A 21,981-nucleotide genomic window follows, 5' to 3' on the forward strand; every position below is an offset into this window, starting at 1 on the left:
GGCAAGTAGAAGCAAGGTGAAAAGACAGCCTTCAGAATGGGAGAAAATAATAGCAAACGAAACAACTGACAAAGAATTAATCTCAAAAATATACAAGCAACTCCTACAGCTCAATTCCAGAAAAATAAACGACCCAGTCAAAAAGTGGGCCAAAGAACTAAACAGACATTTCTCCAAAAAAGACATACAGATGGCTAACAAACACATGAAAAGATGTTCAACATCACTCATTATCAGAGAAATGTAAATCAAAACCACAATGAGGTCCCATTTCACGCCAGTCAGAATGGCTGCTATCCAAAAGTCTACAAGCAATAAATGCTAGAGAGGGTATGGAGAAAAGGGAACCTTCTTACACTGTTGGTGGGAATGCAAACTAGAATAACTTCATTTTATTTTATTTTATTTTAGATCATCTTCTTTTAATTTTTTTAAATTTAATTTTATTTTTTTACTTTACAATACTGTATTGGTTTTGCCATACATTGACATGAATCCACCACAGGTGTACATGAGTTCCCAACCCTGAACCCCCCTCCCACCACCCTTCCCATATCATCTCTCTGGGTCATCCCAGTGCACCAGCCCCAAGCATCCTGTATCCTGTATCGAACCTAGCCTAGTGATTCGTTTCTTACATGATAGTATACATGTTTCAATGCCATTCTCCCAAATCATCCCACCCTCTCCCTCTCCCTCAGAGTCCAAAAGCCTGTTCTTTACATCTGTGTCTCTTTTGCTGTCTCGCATACAGGGTTATCGTTACCATCTTTCTAAATTCCATATATACGTGTTAATATACTGTATTGGTGTTTTTCTTTCTGGCTTACTTCACTCTGTATAATAGGCTCCAGTTTCATCCACCTCATTAGAACTGATTCAAATGTATTCTTTTTAATGGCTGAGAATAACTTCATTTAAAAAGTTCAATATGCCTCTCAAGAAACTGTCTAGTTCAGAAAATCCCATGCAATATGTACATGGAATATAAATCCTTATTTTCAACAAAAAAGCATTTATTTTTATTTTTTCATTCCTACTAAATGTTGAACAGACATGTAAAAACAGGTAGTGTTAAAAGGCTCCCAAATTACTCACCTGGCATGTTCATGTCTCTGTCTAACCAGTGTGTGGATGGAAGGTGAAGAAGCAGAAACCCTGAGAAATTATGCTGGAAAATTTTTGACAATAATGGTACTCCCATTTATTTCCATGTAAAATCAGATCTATATAAATCCTCAAAATTACTTTGATTTGAAAATAAAGTAAAAACAAAACAAGAAACCCTCTGAAATATAAGTCAGGAAATGAGGAGGAACCAATCGTCTTCTATTTGACCCTGGGGTTTTGGGAACGACCCAGTGCTAGTCTTTTTAGCTCCATCAGGTAGGTCCATCTCCTCCTGCTCCAACTGACTCTTCCTGGATTCACTGGTCAACTGCCCTCTTCTGCACCTGAAGCAAGAAAGTTCTCACCAGTTGCTGGGTTGGAGAAGACTCCTTGCTGCTGGTGGCCTGTGCGCAGTCGCATGTGTTACTCCTGGTCCTGTAAGAAGTAGAGGCCAGGATGGGATTAGACGTTTAAAAGACTTGCTGGGGAAATGTCTGCAGGAGGAACAGAGGAAGAATCCTAGGAGGCAAGGGGAGCCATCAGAGCCCAGCACAGGTCTGGTCCGGGGAAGGACAGAGGGAAGGGAGGGAGCTGGGTGGGCAGAGTCTCAGACTGCAGCACACTGCTGGGATAATTTCAGCCAGGCTGATGGGAGTGCACGAGTCAACTTATCCAATATCTTGCAGGAATGGTCCTGCTTTAGCATTATGCTTGTGTTCAATCAGTGACTGAGATCAGCTCAAGGGAAGCAGTAGATGACATGGTGGATTTGGAACATAGTGTCTGGGTCTGTCTATCATTTATGGCCCCTGTGGCAAAGCACAAGTTCTGAATGGTGCATTTTCAAGGCCACTGCAGCCATGGAAGCTCAGTTAAGTAGAAGCTTAGAGAAGAAAAGAGAGAGGAAGGAAGAGGGATATTAGCAAGGAAGAGAGACCAACGGCCAATTGAACCCAGTTCTACCCAGTGCCCAACTCATACCTCAAATGAGCACTGGGGCTATTTCCAGGCTTCTGAGCTTCTGAGTCCCAGGCCAGCACAATGCCCATCAGGTCAGCTAGAGCATGCCAGACTTGAAAGCAAGCACCATTCAGGTTCCAAACAACCACTTTTCAATTAGAGTTCAGAGATCCAGGCATGACAACACAGGGGATTGTCAACAAGAAAGCATTTTCTCTCCTATGATGATGTAGCATGTTGGGCACCTACTGACCTGGGGAGTTCATCTTTCAGTGTCCTATCCTTTGGGCTTTTCATACCATTCATGGGGTTCTCAAGGCACGAATTCGGAAGTGGCTGCGACTGCCTTCTCCAGTGGACCACGTTTTGTCAGAACTCTCCACCATGACCCGCCCTCTTCATTGGCCCTGCACGGCATGGCTCGTAGTTTCACTGAGTCACACAAGGCTGTGGTCATGTGATCAGACTGGTTAGTTTTCGGTGATTGTGGTTTCAGTCTGTCTGCCCTCTGATGCTCTGTCTCAGCACCTACCATTTTACTGGGGTTTCTCTGACCTTGGATGTGGTGTATCACCTCACGGCTGCCACTACTAACCTCGGACATGGGGTATCTCCTCTTGGCCACTTGCCACTCCAGCGCCGACAGATAAACTCCCCAGGTCAGTAGGTGCCCAATACGCTACTGGGGATCAGTGGAGAAATAACTCCAGAAAGAATGAAGAGATGGAGCCAAAGGAAAAACAACACCCAGCTGTGGATGTGACTGGTGATAGAAGCAAGGTGCTGTAAAGAGCAATACTGCATAGGAACATGGAATGTTAGGTCTGTGAATCAAGGCAAATTGAAAGTGGTCAAAAAGGAGATGGCAAGAGTGAACATCGACATTCTAGGAATCAACGAACTAAAATGAACTGGAATGAATGAATTTAACTCAGATGACCTTTATATCTACTACTCTGGGCAAGAATCCTTTAGAAGAAATGGAGTAGCCATCAGAGTCAACAAAAGAGTCTGAAATGCAGTACTTGGATGCAATCTCAGAAACGACAGAATGATCTCTGTTCATTTCCAGGGCAAACCATTCAATATCACGGTAATCCAAGTCTATGCCCCAACCAGTAATGCTGAAGAAGATGAAGCTGAATGGTTCTCTGAAGACCTACAAGACTTTTTAGAACTAATGCCAAAAAAGGATGTCCTTTTCCTCACAGGGGACTGGAATGCAAAAGTAGGAAGTCAAGAAACACCTGGAGTAACAGGCAAATTTGGCCTTGGAGTACAGAATGAAGCACGGCAAAGGCTAACATAGTTTTGCCAAGAGAACACACTGGTCATAACAAACATCCTCTTCCAACAATACAAGAGAAGACTTTACACATGGACATCACCAGATGGCCAACATTGAAATCAGATTGATTATATTCTTTGCAACCAAAGATGGAGAAGCTCTATACAGTCAGCAAAAACAAGAAGGGGAGCTGACTGTGGCTCAGATCATGACCTCCTTATTGCCAAATTCAGACTGAAATTGAAGAAAGTAGGGAAAACCACTAGACCATTCAGGTATGAGCTAAATCAAACCCCTTACAGTTATACAGTGGAAATGAGAAATAGATTTAAGGGACTAGATCTGATAGACAGAGTGCCTGATGAACTATGGACAGAGGTTCATGACACTGTACAGGAGACAGTTATCAAGACCATCCCCAAGAAAAAGAAATGCAAAAAAGCAAAATGGCTGCCCGAGGAGGCCTTACAAATAGCTAAGAAAAGAAGAGAAACAAAAAGCAAAGGAGAAAAGGAAAGATACACTCATTTGAATGAGTATATTCCAAAGAATAGCTAGGAGAGAAAAGAAAGCCTCCCTCAGTGATCAGTGCAAAGAAATAGAGGAAAACAATAGAATGGGAAGGACTAGAGATCTCTTCAAGAAAATTAGAGATACCAAGGGAACATTTCATGCAAAGATGGGCACAATAAAGGACAGAAATGGTATGGACCTAACAGAAGCAGAGGATATTAAGAAGAGGTGGCAAAAATACACAGAAGAACTGTACAAAAAAGATCTTCATGACTCAGATAATCATGATGGTGTGATCATTCACCTAGAGCCAGACATTCTGGAATGTGAAGTCAAGTGGGCCTTAGGAAGCGTCACTATGAACAAGGCTAGTGGAGGTGATGGTATTCCAGTTGAGCTGTTTCAAATCCTAAAAGATGATACTGTGAAAGTGCTGCACTCAATATGTCAGCAAATTTGGAAAACTCAGCAGCGGCCACAGGAAAGTTTTCATTCCAATCCCAAAGAAGGGCAATCCCAAAGAATGCTCAAACTACCACATAATTGCACTCATCTCACATGCTACTAAAGTAATGCTCAAAATTCTTCAAGCCAGGCTTCAGCAATACATGAACCATGAACTTCTAGATATTCAAGCTGGTTTTGGAAAAGGCAGAGGAACCAGAGATCAAATTGCTAACATCTGCTGGATTATCAAAAAAACACGAGAGTTCCAGAAAACATCTATTTCTGCTTTATTGACTATGCCAACGGCTTTGACTGTGTGGATCACAATAAACTGTGGAAAATTCTGAAAGAGATGGGAATACCAGACCACCTGACCTGCCTCTTGAGAAATCTGTATGCAGGTCAGGAAGCCACAGTTAGAAATGGACATGGAACAACAGACTGGTTCCAAATAGGAAAAGGAGTCCGTCAAGGCTGTATATTGTCACCCTGCTTATTTAACTTATATGCAGAGTACCTCATTATGAAGCACAAGCTGGAATCAAGATTCAATCCAGCTCAGTTCAGTTACTCAGTCATGTGAGGGTGGTGTCATCAAGATTGCTGGGAGAAATATCAATAACCTCAGATATGCAGATGACACCACCCTTATGGCAGAAAGTGAAGAAGAACTAGAGTATCTTGATGAAAGTGAAAGAGGAGTGTGAAAAAGTTGGCTTAAACCTCAACATTCAGAAAATTAAGATCATGACATTCGGTCCCATTACTTCATGGGAAATAGATGGAGAAACAGTGGAAACAGTGGCTGACTTTATTTTCTTCACCTCTAAAATCACTGCAGATGATGACTGCAGCCATGAAATTAAAAGACGCTTACTTCTTGGAAGGAAAGTTATGACCAACCTAGGCAGCATATTAAAAAGCAGAGACACTACCTTGCCAAAAAAGGTCCGTCTCATCAAGGCTATGGTTTTTCCAGTAGTCATGTATGGATATGAGAGTTGGACTATAAAGAAAGCTGAGCACAGAAGAATTGATGCTTTTGAACTGTGGTGTTGGCGAAGACTCTTGAGAGTCCCTTGGACTGAAAGGAGATCCAACCAGTCTATCCTAAAGGAGATCAGTCCTGAGTAATCATTGGAAAGATTGATGTTGAAGTTGAAACTCCAATACTTTGGCCACCTGATGCAAAGAGCTGACTCATCTGAAAAGACCCTAATGTTGGGAAAGATTGAAGGCAGAAGAAGAAGGAGATGACAGAGGATGAGATGGTTGGATGGTATCACTGACTCAATGGACATGAGTTTGGGTAAACCACTGGAGTTGGTGTTTGACAAGGAAGCCTGGTGTGCTGCAGTCCATGGGGTCTCAAAGAGTTGGACACGACTGAGTGACTGAACTGAACTGAACTGATGATGATGTAACCATCAGCAGGGAAATCTAAGAGCTGGAAAAGATTCCTACCCTTCTACAACTGATACTGTGATATAGCTGAGACAATGCAATTAATTTTTTTTCAGCATTACTGATTGAGGGACTTCCCTGGTGGTCCAACAGTTACGAATCTAGCTCCAACACAGGAGCCGTGGGTTTGATGCCCGATCCAGGAGCTAAGATTCCATCTGCCATTAGGCAGCCAAACCCATGCACCGCTGTGCACTCTGGGACCTGCATGCCGCATGCCACCACCAAGACCGTGCTGTCGCGTGCATGACACAACTAAGAGATGACGACAAAGATACAAATACGAAGAAAAAGGAAAGTCTCCTCCCTGCCTAGTTTCCTCCCTGAAAACACTTAAAAAAGAAAAAAATACTGGTTGAGTACCTATGTGTTGTTAGAAATTGTTCCAGAGGTTAGAACAATTAAGTAGACATATTTGGAGCTGTTCAAGAATGAAGAACTACAAATATGCAGGTATAAACCACAGGGAGTTAGATTTAGATTTGAAATATCTAAATATATTTAAATATCTAAATATCTAAAACATTTTCAATAATTCTGCTACATATCACATTCCGCTGTGTTTCCTAATCTTTTGCTCACATGGCTGTTGTCCCATGAATCATGTTGTATTCCAATGAGTTATTTATGGATTTATTTCCCCCCGGTAGTTTACAAAATCCCCAAGGACTGGGAACGTGTGTGTTAATTCACTAATTAAAAAAATTTTAATCACTCATATGTTTATTCATCACTCATCACTCACATATTTATTCAACAAAGGCTTTCTGAGTATCTTGTCTGCACCTGCTGCTGGTATCTGGGGAGGCCAAGATAAGTAAGACACGATATGTGTCCTCCAGGAACTCAAAGAAAATTAGGGAAAAGATGAGGAGACATCAATACAGCCTTGAATGGTGCATGCTGTTGTTGAGGTATTTACTGAGAAGAGCGGAAGCATCAGGAGGGAATATCCAACTCTGCTGAGGCAACGGGGGTGAAGGAATTCATCACAGAATGGAAGACAAGGATAACTTGTCCAGGATTTTATCCCTTGTTGCCAGCACACAACAGTTCCTCTATGCAAAATGAATGAATGAATAAATGAAGATGCATAAACAGAATGTAACTGAGAACACTTTGTCCTGATCAGCATCTACTGCCCTTCATTTTGGTAGCATCATCTCACTCCTCACTCCAGAAAGGGATCCATGGCCCAGGCCTTGGCAATTAATGAACAGGTTCTGGCCAGTGAATGGTTCAGGAGTGTGGACACAATTGAACTTGGTCCTGAGAGCCTCATCGTAAGACTTGGTTGAGCAGTGGGAGGACAGAATCTCTCTGCTGACCTGTAAGAATGTCAGTCTGGGGACTCTGGGGCATCTTGGTTGAGAGAAATATCCTGGAGAATGAAGTTGCATAGAGGAAGAAGGACTGAGAAATTGAATCCTGATGACATTGTTTTACCTCCTGGGTCCAGAAATACAGTAAGTGGGTCTATCCTTTTCTGTTCTTTGGGTAATCACTAAACTAACATTTCTGAGAGGAGGTGAGGCCGGTTTAAACCAGTTTGAGTTGGCTTTCTTTTTTTTTTTTTTTTCCATTGTTTCAAGACTCAAGAAGTACACATATTTATTCCATTCACCCTTCTCTAGGCTTATAACTTGCAACCAAATGTGCCTTGACTAACAGAGACAAACAACATCCATAGTATGAATTGCTTCAAAAAGGGTTGAGTTCCTCATTTCCAAAATGGTTCATGAAGAAAATCAAGGTAAGTCTATCAGAACAACAAATGCTTTATTATTAGTGACCCCTAAGCCACATTTAGTCTTGCTGATTGAAACTTGTGTCTGTTCCCTGAAGCAGAGAATGCGTGCAAACAAAAGAAAGGCAGGAGTGGACACCAAGAATCTGCACCATACTATCAATCAGATTGCTCAGCAGGCTTTTCATAAAGGCTTGATATGTTTAACTGAAAGGATCACTTGATGACTATTTATTTTCTCCATTTTTGGTGAGTGACAAGACTGACCTAAATAAGAGAGAACAGACACATCAAAAATTTTGTTAAAAAGAATTAACAAGTGTGCAGGTGGGTTCAGAGAAAATGATGTAGCCACTGAGACATGGCAGCTGAGAAAGGTATTTCTCTTTTTCCTCTTGTCCCTACATGCACCATCTAAGAGAGGGATTATTATCAAAGTCTAAAGTCCTTCTAGCTCCTTAACAAACACAAACATCCTTACCACAGTGCCAACCTTGGCAGGAACCAGAGGAGAGAGTGCCCACTGCCCCCACTCCCTGGGGTTTGAGTCAAGAGGTCAAGAAATCTGTGCAACACGTCTGGGGCAGACACGTAATGAGGCAAAGCCTAGAACTGGAGAAGATGCATTTCATGAAACAGAAATACAAATAAATAGCTGACACCAGAAGACAGACTGTCTCCTGACTGTTTAGAAACCACTGGATTCTGGTTCTATTTATAAGATGACATGTTCCACAGAACCAGTTTTCCCTGTGACTAATCGAGGCCAAAGAACCAACATATTCCAGACACATGTGGAAAGGGATTGAGATATGTGTTCAGGGTTTTGACCTCTTTAATAATCTCATTCTGGCTCCGGGTCAGGACATGTGCAGAGTGTTTTTGAACGTTCCACTCTCAATAACTGGGGGAGACATTGATGCCTAGCCTTCCTCTAGAGTTCCAACCTTTCTCACCTGCCTGTCAGTTTCATCTTTCCACTTTTTTGCCTGCCTGCCTCCACTATCCACTTTCCATTCCCTCTAAGTGTAAGAACATTCCTGACTACCCGAGAAGCATGGATTTTGGTTTCATACTTTGTTAATAACTGGCTATTTAACATCAGGCATCTTATTTAATCCCTGTGGACCCCGGTTTCTTCTTCTGCAAAATGAGCTTAGATAAGTGTTTACCCAGCTCATGTTTCTCCAAATATGAAGAACTAGGGTACATGTTTGGATGTTAACAACACTGAAATATATTGCAACGAAGAATCATATTTAGGGGACTTCCCTGATGGTCCAGTGGTTAAGACTCTGCCTTGCAATGCAAAAGACATAGAGCAACCAAGTCTGCACACGGCAACTGGGAGTCTGCATGTCACAACCAGAGATCCTGCACTCTGCAAAGAAAGAGTCTGTACATCTTAACGTGCCACAGTTAAGACCCCATGCAGCCAAACAAATAAATATTTCTTAAAAGAATCATGTTTAACTTTGTTTTACCAAGTATGACTTCAATTCATTTGAGAACAAAATCTTTAAAAAAGCAACATTTAGCTACATCTTGCTATTCTATGGTATACACATTGAAAAATTCTGGTTGTGGTCAATGCTTTGGTTCTCTAAATCTTCTTTCCACTATCTTTCTCTTAAGAAAGACTGGGAACAAAAACTATACTTCCCAGACTTCCTTGCAGCTCAGGTTCTACTTTAGGATTACATCCCACCAATCAGATATACTCAGGTTAGATGGGAAAGATATTTTCATTTCCTGCCCAAACTCTTTCTTAAAGCCTGGCTTAACTCTAGGAGGCTTTTAAGTTTTCTCTCATGGCTATACCTTCTCTTAGACAAAGAGCTTGTATGTCATGCAGCAATTCCAGACAGAGATATACTTATTAAAAAGTTGGAATGGTAACCATGATGCCCTATGGATCCTCTGGCAGCCAGTATGAGGCTGGACTGAGCTGTGCACACACTGTCCCCCTTCAACATTCAGTTCAGTTCAGTTGCTCAGTCGTGTCCGACTCTTTGCGACCCCATGAATCACAGCACGCCAGGCCTCCCTGTCCGTCACCAACCCCCGGAGTTCACTCAAACTCATGTCCATCGAGTCAGTGATGCCATCCAGCCATCTCATCCTCTGTCGTCCCCTTCTCCTCCTGCCCCCAATCCCTCCCAGCATCAGAGTCTTTCCCAATGAGTCAACTCTTCGCATGAGGTGGCCAAAGTATTGGAGTTTCAGCTTCAGCATCAGTCCTTCCAAAGAAATCCCAGGGCTGATCTCCTTCAGAATGGACTGGTTGGATCTCCTTGCAGTCCAAGGGACTCTGAAGAGTCTTCACCAACACCACAGTTCCAAAGCATCAATTCTTTGGAGCTCAGCTTTCTTCACAGCCCAACTCTCACATCCATACATGACCACTGGAAAAACCATAGCCTTGACCAATGCTGATGTTAATTTCATAGGGATGACTATGTTTCCCATAACATTCCAGAAGCACCTTAAATGCTGCTCCAGTTAAAGAAGACAGCTCTGACTCCCTAATGACTCAGAACGCAACCTTGGGAAGGACAAATAACCACCCTATCTCTTTGATTCTCTAGTCTAAAATCAACAAAGCACCATTTTCCCTGAATGCCAGTACTTTAGACAAATAGCAGACACTGCAATGCAGTGAGTTTTAAAACTGAGTTTTTAAGGCGGGTGTCAGATACTACAAAAGTTAATCCTGACCTTGGCTCCATGAAGGTTAGACACTGGAAGTTAGATTCACTAGAACATGGGCGAAAGGGAACCTCTGGGTCATTGGCCCTCTTGCAAACTGTGAAGTGATTAAAACTTGTTTATTCTCCTTACGAATGAGAAAAATTCAGTTTTCCAAACTTAGCACCAGAAACCTTTTCCCACTTTCCTCTGCCCTCTAGAATTGTGCAGGGTTTTAATTCTGTTCTCCTTCTCAGGGCATGGAAAAATATTAAGCTCATGTATCCTGGGGCTGTGGTTTCAACCCTGGCTGCTCATCAACCCTGGACAGCTTTGGGGAGCATAGTTGTCAGGGCCCCACAGCTAGAAACCCAACTCAGTTGGTCTTGGACAGGGCCCAGGTAGACTGACTACTCCAAAGCTCCCACAGGTTGAAAACCACCAGGGTATTGTTACCTAGAAACACTTCTTCAAAGAGAATCATGGAAGAGATTCCAGGGATGAACTAATCTTGCTTCATTCCTACTCAAAAAGATTTCATAAAGTAGGTCACTGCCACTCAGTTTTACTTGCAAACTTCAAGCTAGCCAAATGGGAAGTGGGTTCTTGCCATAAATAAGCTCATAAAATCTTGCATTAATGCCAAGGTTAGTTTAATATGGAGCTTCTATCTAGTAGCTGGTGCCCGGTTCTGGAAATTCTGTGCCCCCTGGCTTCATTGTGATCAATTATCCCACCCATGAAAACCCCCAGAAGCTGGTTTTCATCCTCCATCTGGTGTCCTGCTCCCCGTCCACCAGGATCAAATAGTGACAAGCTCAGGGACTGAGAGTCAGACCTTATTCAAGTCTTGACCCCACCACACCGTTTTTCAGGATACCTTGAGAAAGATATTCTGAGTCTTGATTTCTTCATTTCCTCATCTATAGAGTAGGGAGGACAGCACCTACTTTCTCAGTTTAGGGTTTGACACATAGTACTTCCCTGATGGCTCAGAGGATAAAGCATCTGCCTGCAATGCAGGAGACCTGGGTTCAATCCCTTGGTTGGGAAGATCCCATGGAGAAGGAAATAGCAACACACTCCAGTATTCTTGCCTGGAGAATCCCATGGACAGAGGAGTCTGGCGGGCCATAATCCACGGGGTCACAAAGAGTCGGACACGACTGAGTGACTTCACTTTCACTTTTCACTTCCCTGATGGCTCAGTGGTAAAGAATCCGCCTGCCAATACAAGAGACGCAGATTCGATCCCTGGCTGGGAAGATCCCCTGGAGGAGGAAATGGCAACCCACTCCAATATTCTTACCTGAGAAATCTCATGGACGGAGGAGCCTGATGGCTACAGTCTATGGAGTCATAAAGAATTGGACAGAACTGAGCGACGGAGCGCAAGCACAGGCTAGACAAACAATTGTGAAGTCCCTTCCCCCTCGGTTCCACTGCTCACCTGCGCTTACTTCCACCTCTAGTGCCGATGTGACCAGCAACCCAAAGGTAGCATCTGAGGTATTAGTAGGAAGATGTTTTAGGAACAGCAAAACTTTGTGTTGCAAAGGTTACAGTCTACTGGTCTCCACTTACTCTATCTTAGTCCTGTCATAAGAGGTCCTACCAAGGCATTCAGGTCAGTGATATGATGAGGAAAACTAATGAACCTGGCGGACAGAGTGATCTGAAGAAGGTCTCTGACAGTCACTTACGGAAGACTGAAAAATAAACCCGGAGAAGACCTGGAAAGGGTAAACTACTAGATGTCCAACTAGGAAGCAGAAATCCTGGTTAGAGTCTGTTTCAAACCACAGAATCTGAATTTTGGGAAGAAAGCATTAAAAACAATAAATTACTCCAAATGGCAAATTTAGGATTCAACTGCCTCAAACTGCAACAACTTAGGCACTTGTAAAAGAGAAATATTCCAGATGGCAAAGTGGAAGGATGAATTATAGAGAAGGAAGTGGCTAATATCCTGTGTAAGACTTTGAAGCAAGGCAAAGAGAGAGCCTTTCTTAAAGGAGCAGGCTGGTGTGTCTAAGAGACAGAAATGGGGTACCATTCTCTCAGGGTCAACTGGCCCCACTGGCCAGCCCCGAATACTCAGGGCTCAGGTTTGATTTCAAAATGTCTTGTCTTCCAGGAGATTCTGGAATATTAGCCCTGGTGGCCTCAGGGAGGCATCCGGAGTGACTGCTTAACATATGCAGAACTTTGACTGACATGGTCCATCCGCTGTCACCGCTCATTTCAGGGTTCCACCAGCCAAGGTAGGGGTCAGATTGTTTCCTGTCCCTTTTCATCTTGTCTCTCTCTTTATACAAGGTCACGCCAGCCCTGGAATCAAGGGGACTAAATCTGAACAGGTGAGCTGAAGACAGCTGAAGGAATTTAGCTACATCCTGGTCAAAAGGGTTTTAGTTCTGGCTTCTCAAAATGTAGCCTTTAGGCTATAGGATCTGATTACATGATGCTTCTGTGTTACCTGGGAGATTATTGGAATTATTATTGGAAATATGGGAAATTTTGAATCTACCAAATCAAAACCCTTATTTTATGTAATTCAGAGGTGTTCCAAATGCATGTTAAAATCTGAGAAGCAATGTTCTATGAGATTTTATAGGCAAAAGAGGTATGTAGTCCCACAAAGATCCCTTTATTCATCAGAAAGGACATTTCCCATTGAGGTTGTTTAATATGTTCAACAACACTGCACTGCATTGAGTCTCTAAGATCCTAATAGCACTGTGTGTGTGCTAAGTTGCTTCAATTGTGTCCGACTCTGTGACCCTGTGGACTACCAAGGCCTTAACCTCAATGTTACTAAAAGGGCTTTCCATCTGAAGTTGGGTCCTTAAACGAAGGACCATCCAGTGCTCAATCTCAGCCTCAGTTACTCCATTCTATTGTTTCTCTCCCTTTCTCACAGGACAATCCATCCCCAGCATAAAAGTCAGATAAAACTCTCTATCACTTTCCTATCAAAATTTAAAAAATTCTGATTCCTTATTGCGTTCTTCAAGGCCCCTCATTTCTTGCCCTTTCTGCTCAAGCCACTCTGGTCTTCTTTCTTTCTGAAACACACCAAGCTCATTTCTAGCTCCGGGCATTTCCCGTCATTGTTGCTTCTGTGAGAACTGTTCCTTCCTTATATCGTATCATTGCTGACTCCTCATCATTGAGCATGAATACTCTTTTGCTAGAAGGACCAATCCTGCCACTCTGTCTGAATCTCACGCCCTTCATTCATTCCTATCGCATCATCCTATGTGATTTTCTTCACTGCACTTCATGTAACCCAGTATTCTCCTGTTTATATTTACTACCCCTGTAGCTCAAACAGTAAAGAATCTGCCTGCAGTGCAGGAGACCAGGGTTCGATCCCTGGGTCGGGAAGATCCTCTGGAGGAGGGAACGGCAAGCCGCTTCAATATTCTTTCCTCAAGAATCCCATGGACAGAGGAGCCTGTTGGGCTACAGTCTGTGGGGTTGCAAAGAGTCTGGCACGACTGAACGACTAACACACAACACACACACCACATACAAGCTATAGAAGAGCAGGAAACAAGTTCTGCTCACTGATTGCTACATCCCAAGTGCTTGACAGAGTATTTACTCAATGAGCTTTCAGTGAATGATAGTGCTAGCACGAAATCGCTGGCTTTTCAATTACCTGTGTGCTACTATTCTTCCTGCCCTAACCTCTCCATTCATGCCCACAGATAACTCAGAAGGGCTCAAATGGCAGAGGCTGAGTTAATAATGCTTTAGATCTGGGCCACAGAATTGATATAGGTCATGTTGGGGTCACTTCAGAGATGTATAGTATTTCAATTCAATATAGTTCTGTAAACCCTTATTAACTGCCTGTCCATGTACAAGACACTGTGAAATATAACAGGGAATATAAGTTCCTGACCTGAAAAGCCTCTCCTTAATCAGACAGACAAGTAGGTAAGCTAGTAATTTTCATACAATATGGAAAGTGCCATAGCCCTTGTAAGTTCAGGTTATAGACAAAGAAAAAGTGACAGTTTAACTCCATATGAGGAGAATTAGTAAGAATTTAAAATAAATGATGCCTGATTTGGGTTTTAAGGCACAACTAGGATTTTGCCTGAGGTACATCAAGGCAAAAGGCATTCCAGGGAGGCAAGATGGCATGTACAAAGGTAAAGAAACAAGAAAGGGAATTGGAGAGACTGCAAATAGTTTGGTGATGCTGAAGTTCCAGGTGCACAGTTTGGGCAGGCAGAGGAAAGAGGCTGGGGAAGGAGTCAGGAGTTTGTAATAATATGTCTCTTTAAGGTGCTGGCCCTCCTTTACATTTGAGGTCAGATGCAAATATCTCAAATTGATTTTAGTCCAAAAGAGTCAGTGGTGAAATTAGCTGAGCACGTGTTGCAACCTCCAGCCCTCCTTCGTGCTCCCCTTGGGCACCAGGAGTGCCATACCCAGCAATCTCAAAAGCTCCCACATGCTGGACCCATTAGGCACTGCATGCTCCACTGTCTGAGTCATTTCCCCCTCTGCCAATCGTGGCAAAGCCCAGAGGAACTCTCCACTAATTGAATTTGAGATGACTCACTTCAAACCAAGGACTTGAAACTTGAAAACCTCAGCAACAATATCTTGGCAATAAGACTCTTGGTTCATACTGTCCAGCTTGTGTGAGGAGCCAGGGGAAGAGAGGGGCTAGAGCAGGGGTATGCAGGGGGAGGGCGTTACAAGCAGGGACGTTGGGTGCTCTCAAAGAGCTGCAAAGACAACAGCACCCGCTGCATGTCATTCCTTGAGATCCAACCATTTCCCAAGAGCCAAAAAATGACACTCAAACATGTTTTGTTTGGTACACTACACTTTGTTTATAATATTTGATGCAATGTTTACAAATAAGGAGACTGAACATTAAATTCTAGATTTCTGGGTTCTCTCAATGGTTTTTGAAAGACCCCCAGTAACACACTGCACATGAAGCGTGGGTGCCCTTTATATGGACTGTGTGCGCCTCAGGTCTCATGGTCCTCACCCTAATGTTTACATCCTGGTGCTCCTGCGCTCATCCCCAGAATGCTTCAGTAAACTGGTTTACTGAAGCTTTTTAGACCCTCTGGACATTTGAGTTTGCAGCCCCTCTTCTGAAGCCATCACCGAGAGGACAAACTCTCATGACATTTTTGGTAACAGAGGAATGGACCTCAAAATATTAACACTGGAAAACTTCACCTGTTCAAGGCTCAGCAATTTTCAGAAAATAATACAACAACAGGGCACGAAGATTACCAATCTCTGCCTTGCACGTCTCTCCTAGCAGATCCATGGTATTCAAATTGGAGGCTGGGATTATGTATTTTTATTGTCTTATTGTTTCTCAACATAATTACATCATGGTTTGTATTTAACTTGTGCCCAAGAGACGAGTAAGGAATGCAACGGCATTATTGCTCTAGGTCTTGTGTGTCTGGTATCCTCCCCCAGGAAACCTGACACCCAGGATATGGCATCTTTTGCCCTTTCTCCCCTCTATTGATGTTTCAATGCTCTCCTTCCTTCTATCCATATTCATCTGCCTGCTCTTTCAAGAAGCATTCCATGATGACCGAAGGAACATTAGTTTTTCTACTCTCTATTCAAAATTAGTGCTTACTTATTTTAAAATTTTTCATTTATTTACTTATTTGGGCTGTGTTGGGTCTTGGCTGCTTCTCGGGCCTTTCTCTAGTCGCAGTGAGCAGAGGCGACTGTGTAGTTGCATTGCAAGGGCTTCTCATTGGATGGCTTCTCCTGTTCTGGGGCACAGTCTCTAGGGCACGCGTGCTTCAGGAGCTCAGCGCTCAGGCTTCAGCGGTTGCAACTTAAAGCAGTAGAGCGCAGGCTGAATACTTTCGGTGCGCATGCTCAGTTGTGTCCAACTCTTTGAGACCCCATAGACTGCAGCCTGCCAGACGCCTCTGTCCATGGAATTTTCCAGGCAAGGATACTGGAGTGAGTTGCCGTTTCCTTCTACAGAGGATCTTCTTGACCCAGGGATCAAACCCATGTCTCTTTTACCTCCTGCAGGGGAATTCTTTACCCCTGCACCACATTGTAAGTCCAGTACTTATTTGTATTATGTAACCGAGCTTTTGTTTCCTTCATGGAAAAAAAGAATATCCACTTCTTAAGATCACTATGTACATTATGTCTGGACAGGGTGAAAATAACAATTGCACATACTTATATATCAATTGCTCTATGCCAGAAGGATTTCCCTGGTGGCTTAGACAGTAAAGAATTCCCCTGCAATGCAGGAAACCAGGATTTAATCCCTGAGTTGGGAAGATCCTCTGGAGAAGGGAATGGTTACACACTCCTGTATTTTTGCCTAGAGAATTCCATGGACAGAGGAGCCAGGTGGGCTATAGTCCACTGGGTCACAAAGAGTTGGACACAACTGAGTAACTAAAACTAACTATATGCCAGGAACTTTTCCAAGTGCTTTGTATATGTTGATTTATTTAATCATCACGCCAATCACTTCATGGGAAATAGATGGGGAAACAGTGGAAACAGTGTCAGATTTATTTTGGGGGGGCTCCAAAATCACTGCAGATGGTGACTGCAGTCATGAAATTAAAAGACGCTTACTCCTTTTAGCATATTGAAAAGCAGAGACATTATTTTGCCAACAAAGGTCCGTCTAGTCAAGGCTATAGTTTTTCCAGTGGTCATGTATGGATGTGAGAGTTGGACTGTGAAGAAAGCTGAGTGCCGAAGAATTGATGCGTTTGAACTGTGGTGTTGGAGAGGACTCTTGAGAGTCCCTTGGACTGCAAGGAGATCCAACCAGTCCATTCTGAAGGAGATCAACCCTGGGATTCCTTTGGAAGGAATGATGCTAAAGCTGAAACTCCAGTACTTTGGCCACCTCATGCGAAGGGTTGACTCATTGGAAAAGACTCTGATGCTGGGAGGGAATGGGGGCAGGAGGAAAAGGGGACGACAGGGGATGAGATGGCTGGATGGCATCACTGACTCGATGGACATGAGTTTGAGTGAACTCCGGGGGTTGGTGACGGACAGGGAGGCCTGGCGTGCTGCAATTCATGGGGTCGCAAAGAGTCAGACTCGACTGAGTGACTGAACTGAACTGAACTGAAGTGACATTGCTGCTAATATAAAGTAGGCACTCATATAAACCTCATTTTACAGATTAAGAAGCTCAAGCACAAATAGGTTAAGTAACTTGCTCAAGGTCACCTGGCTAAGTGCTGAAGATAAGCTTCAAATCTCAGAATCCATGGCCCTAAACCCAGCATCTATGGCCCTAACCACTATGTTACACTGTCTTCCTTCTGAAGTGAGGTCTATGATATACAGTAGAGTCCTTTGTGTTCGAGACTGTAAATTGTCCTCCATCATCTATTCTTCAGTTCAGTTCAGTAGCTTAGTCATATCCGACGCTTTGCGACCCCATGAATCACAGCACGCCAGGCCTCCCTGTCCATCACCATCTCCCAGAGTTCACTCAGACTCACGTCTATCGAGTCCGTGATGCCATCCAGCCATCTCATCCTCGGTCGTCCCCTTCTCCTCCTGCCCCCAATCCCTCCCAGCATCAGAGTCTTTTCCAATGAGTCAACCCTTCGCATGAGGTGGCCAAAGTACTGGAGTTTCAGCTTTAGCATCATTCCTTCTGAAGAAATCCCAGGGTTGATCTCCTTCAGAATGGACTGGTTGGATCTCCTTGCAGTCCAAGGGACTCTCAAGAGTCCTCTCCAACACCACAGTTCAAAAGCATCAATTCTTCTGCGCTCAGCCTTCTTCACAGTTCAACTCTCACATCCATGCATGACCACAGGAAAAACCATAGCCTTGGCTAGATGGACCTAATGTCTCTGCTTTTGAATATACTATCTAGGTTGGTCATAACTTTTCTTCCAAGGAGTAAGCATCTTTTAATTTCATGGCTGCAGTCACCATCTGCACTGATTTTGGAGCCCCCAAAAATAAAGTCTGACACTATTTCTGCTATTTCCCCATCTATTTCCCATGAAGTGATGGGACCAGATGCCATGATCTTCGTTTTCTGAATGTTGAGTTTTAAGCCAACTTTTTCACTCTCCTCTTTCACTTTCATCAAGAGGCTTTTTAGCTCCTCTTCACTTTCTGCCATAAGGGTGATGTCATCTGCATATCTGAGGTTATTGATATTTCTCCCGGCAATCTTGATTCCAGCTTGTGTTTCTTCCAGTCCAGCATTTCTCATGATGTACTTTATTTTGTCTCTCTTAATTTAGATATTTTTAGTCATTTGCAGCCAGATTGAATCCTACCAGCTTTCAAATCATGATTTGACTAGCTGAAGAGAAATGTGGATGGAAGAATCTCAAATAACATTAGCAAAACTGGAGAGGTGGGATCTTTATCTTCTTTCTTTAGGCAAGAAAATCTTCAGGCAGAGAAATCTTTTGAAAAATAGCTTATCAGTAGATCCCCCTAAAAGCTTTTTGCCTTCTAGAAGCAAATAGCCAGCATAGATGCAAATTGCCCCTGAGACCAAGAAAAAACTTGGAACTATCAGTATGGAAATGGCATTGGTTTTCCTTTCACTGTTTTTGGATATGGATCCATTCCGAGTTCTATCACTATCTTACTTGTACAACTTGATAGATTTGGTTTTTCCATCTGTAAAATGAAGGGTTGGAAAATGGCAAACAGATTTGCTTTTGTAGGCCATATCCAAGTGATTTGTTGTTCTTCCCTGCGGTAATATAAGCCATTAGTGGTATTTGACCAGCACTGTCTGCCTTTGGGGGCTTCCCAGGTGGCACTGTTAGGGGAAGCACACTGATTGAAACTGCCACTCCGGCCAGGCACCATAATAACCATTTGCATGAGCTGTTTTATGACAGGAGGTCCTGGTAAGGAACATGAAACTAACAAGCATCCACCAACCAGAAGAGTTCGGGAAAGTTCAAACGGAAACACCACATGTCCGACCACCTCCCAGAATCCTTCTTTCTGGCATCTATCTTGGCTGAACAAGGTGTGCACCACCAGGAAGGACTCTGAGTCAGAATGATTGGCTAAAGACAACCTGGAAACTAAGCCCATAACCATAAAACCCGAAACTGCAAGCCATGTGACAGAGCTGTTCTCCTGGGTTCCCTTTCCCTACTGCTCTCCACCCGGGTGCCCTTTCCCGATAAAATCTCTTGCTTGGTCAGCACATGTGTCTCCTTGGACAATTCATTTCCGAGTGTTAGACAAGAGCCCAGCTGCAGGCCCTGGAAGGGGTCCCCCTTCCCGCAACGGCACTAGTGGTAAAGCATCTGCCTGCCAATGCAGGAGACATAAGAGATGCAGGTTCAATGCCTGGTTCAGGAAGATCCCCTGGAGAAGGCAATGGCAACCCATTCTAGTGTTCTTGCCTGGAGAATCCCGATGACAGAGAAGCCTGGCAGGCTACAGTCCATACAGTTGCAAAGAGTTGGACACAACTAAAGTGACTTAGCAGTCGCGTACGCATGTATGCCTTTGGAGAGAAGTGTGTGTCAGTAGACTGGCCAAGAATTTGCTTCCCTGGATTAGATGATTCTCTCGGCTCCTACACAATTTTATGTTCATGTGAAAATGGAAAGCCCTATGAGGAGAAAAAGAGTATAACAAAGCAAGAGATACAAATAAGATTTTTAAAAGTGGATTGTGAGGAAACAAAGTATAAATGTTGAATTACCAGTTATGCCAGAGGCAGTTAACAGCAGGATTAATATTAAGGGAAATCAAATCAGTAATGCAATAGACAAACATAAAATTAATGCTGAGAAAAAAAACCAAAGTAAGAAGTGAGACAGAAAGGGCAACATGAGGGATATTTGTGGTGACGAACTGGTTTTGTATTTTGACTGTGATAGTGGAAAATAGACCAACACATTTAATAAGATTACATAAAATTAAGTACACCCACACCCACATGTACACAAAGACATCCACAAGTGGGTACAACTAAAATTGGGGATATCTGAATAAGATTGGTGAATTGTATAAGTGTCAATATTCTGTTTATACAGTTATATTATATTTTTATAAGATATTATCATGGGAGAAAACTGAATAAAAAGTACATGAGATCTCTCTGTATTGTTTCTTACAATTGCATGTGAACCTACAATGATCTCAATATAAAAGTTAATTCAAAGAAAAGATCAAAGCTATAAAGACATAAAAGGAGAATTAGAGATAAGAGAATATATAAACAGACAAATAGTGTTATAAAATAGAACTAGGTGCAAGGATCAAAGTAAAAATAGATTAAAATGTTTTATGCTGAAAAAATTGTCAATTTTCACAGATTTAAAAGACTCACCAAAATCTAGACATAATAAAAGAAAGGAGACTGATTCTTAAACATGTGTCAAACTCCCCACATTATAATTGCAGCTGAAAATGAAAGCCAGATGAAGTAGCTAGGAATCAAGAGCTTGTAAACGGCCCTTGGACAATAGAGAAAGCTCACAGGAGAGGGGTGTTGATGAGCTGCTGTCCTGGTGACTTATTTGGGGATTCCACTGCACCTGAAAGCCATGGACTGGTGACTAACCTGAAAACATTGCTGAATCACACATGCTGTGGAGGAGCACCTGCATTGGGAGGAGCACCTGCACTGAGAGGAGGATTAACATTCCCTACCATCCTGAATGACTCCCTACCATTCATAAGCAATTTTTTGAAAGACAAGAGGAAAGCTTTCACGGTTACTATTTAGATACAGATCTAGGTTCAAATCAGACTTAATGATCCCTATACTTGCCCTCTCATCCAAGGTAAGGATCAGTGGCGGTGCTTTGCTGGAGCAGCCGTGAAGAGATACCTCACGCCAAGGGAAGAGAAACCCAAATAAGATGGTAACTGTTGCAAGAGGGCATCACAGGGCAGACACACTGAAACCATACTCACAGAAAACTAGTCAATCTAATCACACTAGGACCACAGCCTTGTCTAACTCAATGAAACCAAGCCATGCCTGCAGGGCAACCCAAGACGGGTGGGTCATGGTGGAGAGGCCTGACAGAATGTGGTCCACTGGAGAAGGGAATGGCAAGCCACTTCAGTATTCTTGCCTTGAGAACCCCATGAACAGTATGAAAAGGCAAAATGATAGGATACCAAAAGAGGAACTCCCCAGGTCATTAGGTGCCCAATATGCTACTGGAGATCAGTGGAAAAATAACTCCAGAAAGAATGAAGGGATGGAGCCAAAGCAAAAACAATACCCACCTGTGGATGTGACTGGTGATAGAAGCAAGGTCCGATGCTGTAAGAGCAATATTGCATAGGAACCTGGAATGTCAGGTCCATGAATCAAGGAAAATTGGAAGTGGTCAAACAAGAGATGGCAAGAGTGAACGTCAATATTCTAGGAATAAGTGAACTAAAATGGACTGGAATGGGTAAATTTAACTCTGATGACCATTACATCTACTACTGCATGCAGGAATCCCTCAGAAGAAATGGAGTAGCCATCATGGTCAACCAAAGAGTCGGAAATGCAGTCCTTGGATGCAATCTCAGAAACGACAGAATGATCTCTGTTCATCTCCAAGGCAAACCATTCAATATCACAGTTATCCAAGTCTCTGCCCCAACCAGTAATGCTGAAGAAACTGAAGTTGAACAGTTTTATGAAGACCTACAAGATCTTTTAGAACTAACACCCAAAAAAGATGTCCTTTTCATTATAGGGGACTGGAATGCAAAAGTAGGAAGTCAAGAAACACCTGGAGTAACA

The 21,981-nt window shown here is 43.0% G+C and overlaps 1 long non-coding RNA gene across 1 annotated transcript in view; it reads right to left on the minus strand.

Moving 5' to 3' along the window:
- LOC108638418 overlaps positions 1,487-21,981 on the minus strand; it is a 274,942-nt gene continuing 254,447 nt past the window's right edge. The window contains exon 4 of the long non-coding RNA XR_001919813.1: positions 1,487-1,545. This is a non-coding gene — a long non-coding RNA (uncharacterized LOC108638418). The remainder of the gene's footprint in view (positions 1,546-21,981) is intronic.

Source organism: Capra hircus, chromosome 20 (genome assembly GCF_001704415.2).
Source record: "Capra hircus breed San Clemente chromosome 20, ASM170441v1, whole genome shotgun sequence".
Classification (NCBI taxonomy): Eukaryota; Metazoa; Chordata; class Mammalia; order Artiodactyla; family Bovidae; genus Capra; species Capra hircus.